The sequence below is a fragment of the Lactuca virosa genome, chromosome 8 (genome assembly GCF_052849685.1).
Source record: "Lactuca virosa cultivar CGN04683 chromosome 8, Lactuca_virosa_CGN04683_v6, whole genome shotgun sequence".
In the NCBI taxonomy this organism is placed as follows: domain Eukaryota; kingdom Viridiplantae; phylum Streptophyta; class Magnoliopsida; order Asterales; family Asteraceae; genus Lactuca; species Lactuca virosa.
The window spans coordinates 370683159-370693422 of NC_136433.1; positions in this window are offsets into that span (position 1 = coordinate 370683159).

The following is a 10264-nucleotide window of genomic DNA, read 5'->3' on the forward strand; positions in this document are numbered from 1 at the left end:
AACGTTATTAGGACCTTATAATAATTATTTGGGCTATTATTATGACTTATATAAGGTTCGTTATAATATCTTTTTAACTACTCGCGGTACGGGGAATCTGGTTTAAAGGGCCGCATAGAGTTGTTGGATTTCAGAAGTGCTATATGCCAAAATGGTCCTGCCCTCCGGTGTCTTATGTCTGGCCCCTGTCTGTACATAGTGGTTGGAAAATATTATTAAACGCTTATATACTAATAAGAATAATAATTAGTCACGATAAATATTAGACTAAAATCTAGTGGTAGTAATTCTAGGTTTCGTCGAAGGAAATTATTTTAAAGTAAACGAAGCACTGTCCGAGTACCGAGTCACCACCTTATCAAGTGAGTGCATAGTTACTTTCATCTTACACATAAATATGAAGTATTTAATATAAATTACGTGTTGTGAGTGCATAGTTACTTTCATCTTACACATAGATATGAAGTATTTTATATAAATTACGTGCTATGTGTGCATATTATTTGAATACTTGCTTTCTATGATGGATGAACGATTTTATGCATGTTTTAAATAATTTAAACTGTATATGTATTTTATATCTACGAATATGTTGGGTAAAACATGGGTAGATGAATGATGAGAGATGAAAGATGATATGAGTGAACATTGGTAGCTATAGACTTACTGCCTAACAAATAACATCGGCATCTATGGACTTAGTGCCTATCGAATAAACATTGGTAGCTATGGACTTAGTACCTGTTAGATAAACGTTGGTAACTATGGACTTAGTACCTGTTAAATAAACGTTGGCAGCTATGGATTTAGTACCTATTAGCTGAACATTGGAAGCTATGGATTTAGTACCCGATGAATGAACTTTAGCAGCTATGCAATTAGCGCTTTACGAACAAGCATTGACAGCTATGGACTTAGTGAATATCATATAAACCCTGGAAGGAATGGGCTTCGAAATGAACGAATGCAGGATATATGATTCTTAGGGTATATCCTTAAGAGTAAGGAAGATAATGGGGATTGGGTAATTGGGTTGATTGTTTGATGTTTAAACATAATAATTAAATTATTGTGGGTTGAAAACCTTATGTACTCACCAGGTTTCCCAACCTGACCCACTCAAGCTTATTTGTATCACAGGTGTCGATATGAAGTTACATTACACTGAGAGATTAAAGAGGTGTAGATCACTAGTGTAAATGAATGTAAGTCCTGTTTATGCTTATGTTTCTGTATTGACAATGACATCCCAAATGTTTTAAAATGAATAAAAATACATTTCTTTGGAAATGCTTTGATAACGTATTTATCATGTTTTACCGGGAACAAATTCCGCAACATTTTTATCAAAAGAAGTACTCTGATTTTTATAAAGCATAAACAAAATCGGTCCTTTCTAGCCGTGAAAATGGGGATGTCATAGTTGGTATCAGATCATTAGTTTAAGCGAACTAGGAATAAGGATTTATTTCTAGACTTAAACTTAGAATGCTAAGCGATGATCGTGAGGAGTGTGTCTAATATATTTTAGCAAGTACGCCTGAATAGACATAAGCACTAGCTTAATTATGGAAGATGCCTAAGATGCTTTTATGTGCTTAATAATTTTTGATGCTTTATGCTATCGTTTGATTGGATCTATCGTCTGTTGCCGACCGGATCTGGAAATTTTATGTGTTCAGATTTCTTAACGTTTAATTACGATATTAGAACCGGCATATAATTTTTTGAGGTAATAGGGAGGAATACACGTCTAAACCTTCCTCTATCTTTATTCTCGTCTCAATACGCCAAACGATTGCTTTGGTGTACAGAACATCATGGTGAAGACTTGTAGTGAATTGAGTAAATGGAGGAAATGAGAAGGCTTACGATACTGAATGGTACTTATCGGAAGATATCATAAGAGTGATATCTTTCCTTTAGAATGCATCTAATAAATAATACGTCTAGTACGGGAGAAGTAAACTTTCGATTTGCAGAAAGAAAGATTTTTGGTATAATCCATGAAGTTATCCCATCGTCTGACATTTCCATCACCAACCGAGTTGAAGTAGAATTGATGATTGAAGATACGCATGGAAGAAGTCCTAGTAGAGTCTAGGGAAAATTTTATGATTGATTGGACACATTTTTATGTGTTAAAATTGTTTTTGTGATAGTAACTTGGAAAGCTGCGAGACAATACTTGGGACGAGTATGAGTAGGTGTGAATGTTAGTAGAGGCCTATACTACCGGAAGCACATGACTCACACTTGGATCAGGGAAAGTCACGAGGTTACCAAGGAGCTAGTAATTGATTTCGTTTTATTCAAGTATGTCGTTACCATCGTTTCGGTAATGATTAAGAAGATGATTGTTGTTTCGACCCTAGTGGTCATATCAAATTGAGTCCGACTAAGATGAGTATGTTATGTGGTTCAGAGAACCAAGTTCGATGTAGAATCTAACTTAAGCTAGAAGATCGAAGTGAAAGATAATCGAAGCGGTCAATAGAAGTATCACGCTAGTTAAAGAAGTTGGTAGCTAGAAATGCTACATGTTAAAATGTGATTATATCACATTAGAACATGAAGGAAAGTATATTCCATTCCGGAATTTGACTCTAAGAGACCTGAGTCTGAGCGTTGCAACATACGATGAGAGTTCATTAGAACGTGAACAATTGGTCTATCGTGGAAAGCAAATAAACTTATCTTAACTTTGTTAAGAAGAAGAAGGAGTCTCTAATAAAGAGCAAGTTTGTGACATGAAGGTCATGATTGAAAGTGTAACAAGATATAGAGAACGGGTACAAGATCAAGCACCGCTTGCAGTCAAGAAGACCAGGAGTTAGATACTCATTCGAAGAAACATATAAGTTACGATTATTACCTAGGATGAAGAGAGAACGTATGGATTCATTATACAGCCCTGTTTCGTTGATGATTATGGGACGTAATCATCCTAAGGGGGAGATAATTGTAACCCCCGTAGATTCGACCTAGTCAATTTAGAGACAATAAGCATCAAAAATGAGTTATTGATGGAATATTATTTAGAAAGAGCAATCTTAACCAAGTGTTAGTATATGTTACAAGGGCTCCGTACATATAAAGAACGCCGAAATCCGAGTTATAACGAAGAAGTTATGGCCCGTCGAAGTTTTACGGCAAAACCGGAACGACGCCGGGAGACGTAAATAGTGAATTTACAATAGAGGATTTTTTGGCCTTAGTGATCTAAACAAAAGTTGTAGTATACGTTAAACCGAGAGCGTGCATAAAAAGAACGCCCAAATCTGACTTCGTATGAGGAAGTTATGAATTTTCTAAGATTTGGCATAGCAGTGCACGACCCGGAACTCGAATTTTAGATCGAGCTGTTTTTGGCCTACGCAACCTAAATGAAAGTTGAAGATCTCATTAATAGGGAGTCAACGATAAAAAGACAGACGAAAACGGAGTCCGTATGAAGGAGTTAAGAATTTTTCGCGGTCATTTAACAGTATAATCTCCTCCTCCTGTTAAATTTAAAGATCGGTCGAGAATTAGCCGACGGAGTCAAAATGAAAGTTGTAGATATTATTTTTACCTACGTGTGGACATAAATAACGTAAAAAATAGAGCTCGTATGCAACAGTTACAGATTTTAGAAGTCGGAAGTGTGCTGTGCGAAAATGGGTGACGTGGCACAATCTTGGTCATTGCTTTCTCCCCAAGTCTTGCCACCAGATGGTGAAATGTGGCACCAAGTTCAGCCATATTTCACCCTATAAATAGAACGTCTCCGACCCTCATTTTCTTCACACCTTTCCCATTCTTTCTTCTCACTACACTCTCTCTAAACCTCCCAAAACTCCCTAGCGCTAGAAGAAAAGCCACGGAGCGCTCGACGGCTCCGAGAAGAAGAGCTTTCGGCTCAGAAGTTCTGCCCTTGCAAAGCACGACTTCTAGCCAAACCCCCTCGTAGGTAAGATACGCCTACCTAATTTTTAATATAGCTTTTATTTAAATATAGTAACATAATTAGGACCTTATAATAATTATTTGGGATATTATTATGACTTATATAAGTGTCGTTATAATATCTTTTTAACTACTCACGGTACGGGGAATCTGGTTTAAAGGGCCACATAGGGTTGTTGGATTTCAGAAGTGCTATATGCCAAAATGGTCCTGCCCTCCGGTGTTTTATGTCTGGCCCCTGTCTGTACATAGTGGTTGGAAAATATTATTTAAACGCTTATATAATAATAATAATAATAAGATTAATAATTAGTCACGATAAATATTAGACAAAAATCTAGTGGTAATAATTCTAGGTTCGTCGAAGGAAATTATTTTAAAGTAAACGAAGCGCTGTCCGAGTACCGAGTCACCACCTTATAAAGTGAGTGCATAGTTACTTTCATCTTACACATAAATATGAAGTGTTTAATATAAATTACGTGTTGTGAGTGCATAGTTACTTTCATCTTACACATAGATATGAAGTATTTTATATAAATTACGTGCTATGGGTGCATATTATTTGAATACTTGCTTTGTATGCTGGATGAACGATTTTATACATGTTTTAAATAATTTAAACTGTATATGTATTTTATATCTACGAATATGTTGGGTAAAACATGGGTAGATGAATGATGAGAGGTGAAAGATGATATGAGTGAACATTGGTAGCTATAGACTTAGTGCCTAACAAATAACATCGGCAGCTATGGACTTAGTGCCTATCGAATAAACATTGGTAGCTATGGACTTAGTAGCTGTTAGATAAACGTTGGTAGCTATAGACTTAGTACCTGTTAAATAAACGTTGGTAGCTATGGATTTCGTACCTATTAGCTGAACACTGGTAGCTATGGATTTAGTACCCGATGAATGAACTTTAGCAGCTATGAAATTAGTGCTTTACGAACAAGCATTGACAGCTATAGACTTAGTGAATATCATATAAACCCTGCAAGCAATGGGCTTCGAAATGAACGAATGCAGGATATATGATTCTTAGGGTATATCCTTAGGAGTAAGGAAGATAATGGGGATTGAGTAATTGGGTTGATTGTTTGATGTTTAAACATAATAATTAAATTATTGTGGGTTGAAAACCCTATGTACTCACCAGGTTTCCCAACCTGGCCCAGTCAAGCTTATTTGTATCACAGGTGTAGATATGAAGTTACATTACACTGAGAGATTAAAGAGGTGTAGATCACTAGTGTAAATGAATGTAAGTTCTGTTTATGCTTATGTTTCTGTATTGACAATGACATCCCAAATGTTTTAAAATGAATAAAAATATATTTCTTTGGAAATGCTTTGATAACGTATTTATCATGTTTTACTGGGAACAATTTCCGCAACATTTTTATCAAAAGAAGTACTCTGATTTTTATAAAGCATAAACAAAATCGGTCCTTTCTAGCCGTGAAAATGGGGATGTCATAGTTGGTATCAGAGCATTAGTTTAAGCGAACTAGGAACAATGATTTATTTCTTGACTTAAACTTAGAATGCTAAGCGATTATCGTGAGGAGTGTGTCTAATATATTTTAGGAAGTATGCCTGAATAGACATAAGCACTAGCTTAATTATGGAAGATGCCTAAGATGCTTTTATGTGCTTAATAATTTTTTATGCTTTATGCTATCGTTTGATCGGATCTATGGTCTGTTGCCGACCGGATCTGGAAATTTTATGTGTTCATATTTCTTAACGTTTAATTACGATATTAGAACTGGCATATAATTTTTCGAGGTAATAAGGAGGAATACGCGTCTAAACCTTCCTCTATCTTTATTATCGTCTCAATACACCAAACGATTGCTTTGGTGAACATAACATCATGGTGAATGTTAGGGTCGAAATGTTGTAATAGTCGAAGTTTGTATTTAGGGTCTTCGAACATTTTTATAATGTATTTTACTAGGGCATAATATTCGAAGCTTCATGTTTAGTCCTTAGTATATTTTTTGTACGCTTTTCTCTTCTATAAATAGGAGTGGTTACTAGTGTCTTAGAAACAAAGTCTTTACAGAATATTCATTGTACTCAGTAAAATTTGCAAAAGCGTAATAGAGCCAAACAAATCATATTTACATCGGTGTTCAAATCTTTCAATTCTACTTTGAATTTACTCTCTAATTCATTCAATACTTGATTCGTTGTCTCATCAATTGGTATCAGAGCAGGAATCATATCTCTGATCTGATTTTCACTTTGTTCAAAAGGTTTTTGAGTCAACTTTTTGATTCAAAAGTTTCCGCACTTTTTGAAAGTGAAAAATTGTTTAGATCTAAGTATGTGATTCGATTCTGCACTTAATTCATTGAATCGAGTGTTCTAAGAGTGATTGTGATTTGAATAATACAGTTTGTTGTCAAATTCTCAAAGTTTCTTCAAAAATTCTCAAGGAACTATTCCGTACAACAATGGCGTCATTCAATCTGAATTCCATGACTTCATTTTCTCATCTTCTAGGATCATCCACCAAAATTCCTATGCTCATCCCTGAGTATTACGATCAGTGGGCTGATCGTATGCAGGATTATCTCAATGGATTGGATGAAGAACTGTGGAATTGCATTTCTGGCAATCTCAATCCACCATCGAATGTTCAACCAATTGGTTCTTCCTCTGGAAACTCTGAAGTTGAAAATCAATCTGATCGTCTGAAAAAGCTGGAGAAAAGGTGTGTAAGAGAGCTAAGAGGAGCTTTGCCTCCAGTTGTTTACAACTACGTGAGGAGTTGTACAATTGCAAAGGAAATCTGGAACAATCTCAAGGACAAATTTCAGGGAAGTGAGAAGACGAAAGTTAATTCTGTGAAGCAATGTTTAGTGGAGCTGAAGGACTTCAGACAGAAAGATGGTGAAACAATTGAAGTTTATTACGATCGTCTTAATGAATTGATATATCGATGCAATCGATATGGTATCACTAGATCAGCCATGGAATTCAATCTGATATTTGTTATGGGACATCGAAAGGAATGGCGTAGTGTGAGCATGATGGTGAAGAATCAACAGAGCTTTGATACGTCAACATTGAATGACTTGTACAACCAACTTAAGACTCATGAAAGCGAAGTGAACGAAATAGCTGAAGAATCGAAGGCTATGTTGGGAGGTCCACTAGCTTTGGTTTCGAAGATCTCTGAAAAAGATGCTGAGAAAGATGCTTCAGATGAAGATGAAGGGTTCATCATGAACTCAGATGATGAGGCAGTTGCCTTTTATTCAAACAATCGTATGAAAAAGTTCTTCAAAAAGCCTTTCAATCCGAAGGCAAAGTCGTCTGAGACAAAAGGGAACTTTCTGAGTAAAAGTGTTGGGGAAGAGAAAAAGAAAGATGAGATGAAAGATTCGAAGCCTGTTGAGGGAATGTCTGAGAAGAAGCTAAAGGGAGATGCTGGGATTGATTGTCATTATTGCAATGGTGCTAATCACCTTGCTAATGACTGTATGCTTCGAAAGAAGGATGAGAGAAAGAATAAGGTCAAGGATGAGGCGTACTATGCTGAAAAGTTGGAGGAGGTTCGTGCGAAAGCCAAGAATTTGTCTCTGGTTGCAAAGGGTGCGAATGAGGATGAAGATGGTACTTATCAAATCTGGTCATCTGGATCAGATGATGAGGAAATGCGAAATCCAACCCATGGAGCTATGTTTGCAAAAATGGAGGAAGAATCAGAGGAGGAAACATACGAAGTGCATGGAAGATGCTTCGTATCAAAAGCTGCTGACAAATCACCAATGACCACAAAGGTACGAAACATTCTTGAATCTTTTAATATTCCAGTACATGCTTATAATTCTGAATTAGTATCTTTTGATGAAACTGTTACTTATTTTGATTCTATTGTGGTATCTGCTAACAATGAGGCTAAGAAGCTGTCAATGCAATTGCTAGAGACACAGAAGAAATTAGATTCGAAAATCACTAAGATAGATTGTCTAGAACTTCAAATAACGAATATCATGGTTGATAGGGACAATTTATCTAGTGATAATAAACTGTTGTTAGCACAAAGAAACATTTACTGTAATGCTGCTAAAAGATTATATGGGAAAATAACTGAACTTCATCATTCATGCGAAATCAGTAAAGAACAACATAGAAAATTGCTGCCATTTTTAGCTTATGAAAGAGCTAAGGTAGATAACATTTCGTATGAATGTGAAAAAGAAATAGCTGATTTTGACAAAGTTCCGAATGACAAGTATAGATATGGAATTGTCAAAGTTGATGAATGTCTTGATTCGAATGATTTATTTAACATTGTAAATGATACTTTGACTAAATCTGAACAAATTCACATTTTGAAAAAGACTGAGAATTCATCATCTGATTCTCAATCTAATTTTGTTGATATTGAAGATAATTCTGACAATATTAGTGAAATTAGTGAGCTTGAAAATATTGATTGTTCTCAATTGTCTATTGTTAATGTTGCTTCGAATTCTAAAGGGAAAGAAAAAGTTAAGGATTTGATAGTTGAGAAAGAAACTGATATTCCCACAACTTCGAAAGTTAGTGAAATGAACTTCGTGGATCTCAAAGATTACCAAACTGATGATAGTGATGATGAAGATGTAGAGAAAGTTTCGAAAGAAAAGAAATCTTCAAAGAAATAAGTAATTCCACGAATAGTTGTTGACCAAGTGTATGGTGATACACAAAAGTTCGAAAAAGTGATGAATGAAAAAGGTGAACATTATCTTGAAACAAACACGGTGGTTTTTCCAAATTTCAAATGCACAGATGATGTCATTTTTCCAAATCAAGTTTTCGTAACTACCGGAAATGTTGAGTATATCAAACCAGAGTTCAAGAAGATGGTTGAGGAGGATAATTCAAAAACAACTGAGGAAGGTTTTTTCGCAAATCAAAACACAGTTGAAAACAACTTAACAAAGAATTCATATATTTTTCAACGACAAAAACCACAAAAACAATGGGTTGAAAAATCAAAAGTTGAAAAAGAGAAAGTAATTCGTGTTGAAAAGGAAAATGAAAAAGTTGTCAAATTAAACTCTAAGGAATTTAAAGATCAAATTGACAAATTTTCGAAGGAAAACAACATTTCAAAAAGACAAGCACGAAAGAAAATATTTTGGCAAAATATTGAGTCTCAAAAGATGTCTGAATCACAATCCATCAAAAAGGTTTTCAAAGTTAAAAATGATTCTTTTTCAAAAACTCAACAATCATCTCAATCAAATCAAACAAGGTCTGAAGTACATAAGCAAACAAAGTTTTCGAAAGTTTCTGAAACTAACAAAACAAGAGATTTTTCAGAAAGATCCAATTCAGATCAAAAAGTTTTTCAACGTCAACATTTTAAATCAAAAATTGATACATCCTATGCTTACTCTTATGTTACCAAACCCAAAGTTGATTTTGTACCTCAAAAGCCAAATTTTCCTAATTACACAAAGAAAGAAACTATGAGGACGTCACGGGAAAAAGGAATGACTTCAAGGAAGAACATTGATCATTGGCTTGACGGAAGAGGAAAAATGTATCAGTCAAATAAATATTCAAAAGAGCAAATTCATGAAGCATACGAAAAGTATGTCAATACTTCTTCGAATGGCAGCTCATCATCTAAGGATTCGAATATCTCAGTCAAAACATGGAGACCTGTCACAAAAGCGAAGACTGTTCAATCACAAACTCAAGATGCGAAGGGAAAAGTCAGTGAACATTCGAAACTATCAAACACTTATGTTTCAGTACCTTTAGATGATGAAGTGAACTTAATTAATAGTCTCAAAACCAAAGTTTGTGATTGGGTTAAAAGTTCTTCATTTCATTCGAAATTGAAATCTAATTTCCAAGGACCCAAAAAGCCTTGGGTACCTAAAATTTTTCATTGATTGTAGGTATTGTGTGACGAGCAATATGATAACAAATGGTACATTGATAGTGGTTGCTCTCGTCACATGACTGGAAAGAAGGAGAATTTAAGAGATTTTCGAAGTCTCAAAAATGCTGGAGTAGTAAAGTTTGGGAACAATCAAAAGTGTCAAGTCATGGGATATGGAAAAATCACAAATGGACAATTCACAGTGAATCGTGTTGCATATGTTGAAGGTCTTCAACATAACTTGATTAGTGTTTCTCAACTTGTTGTGGGCACTGGCAATCAAGTTCTTTTCAACGAAGAAGGAAGTGTTATTTCGAATGTTAACACAAACGAAATATTACTGAAATCTAAAAGGAAAGGTGACATGTTCACTTTGGACATCAATCCAATTGTAGGCAAACCAGTAGTATG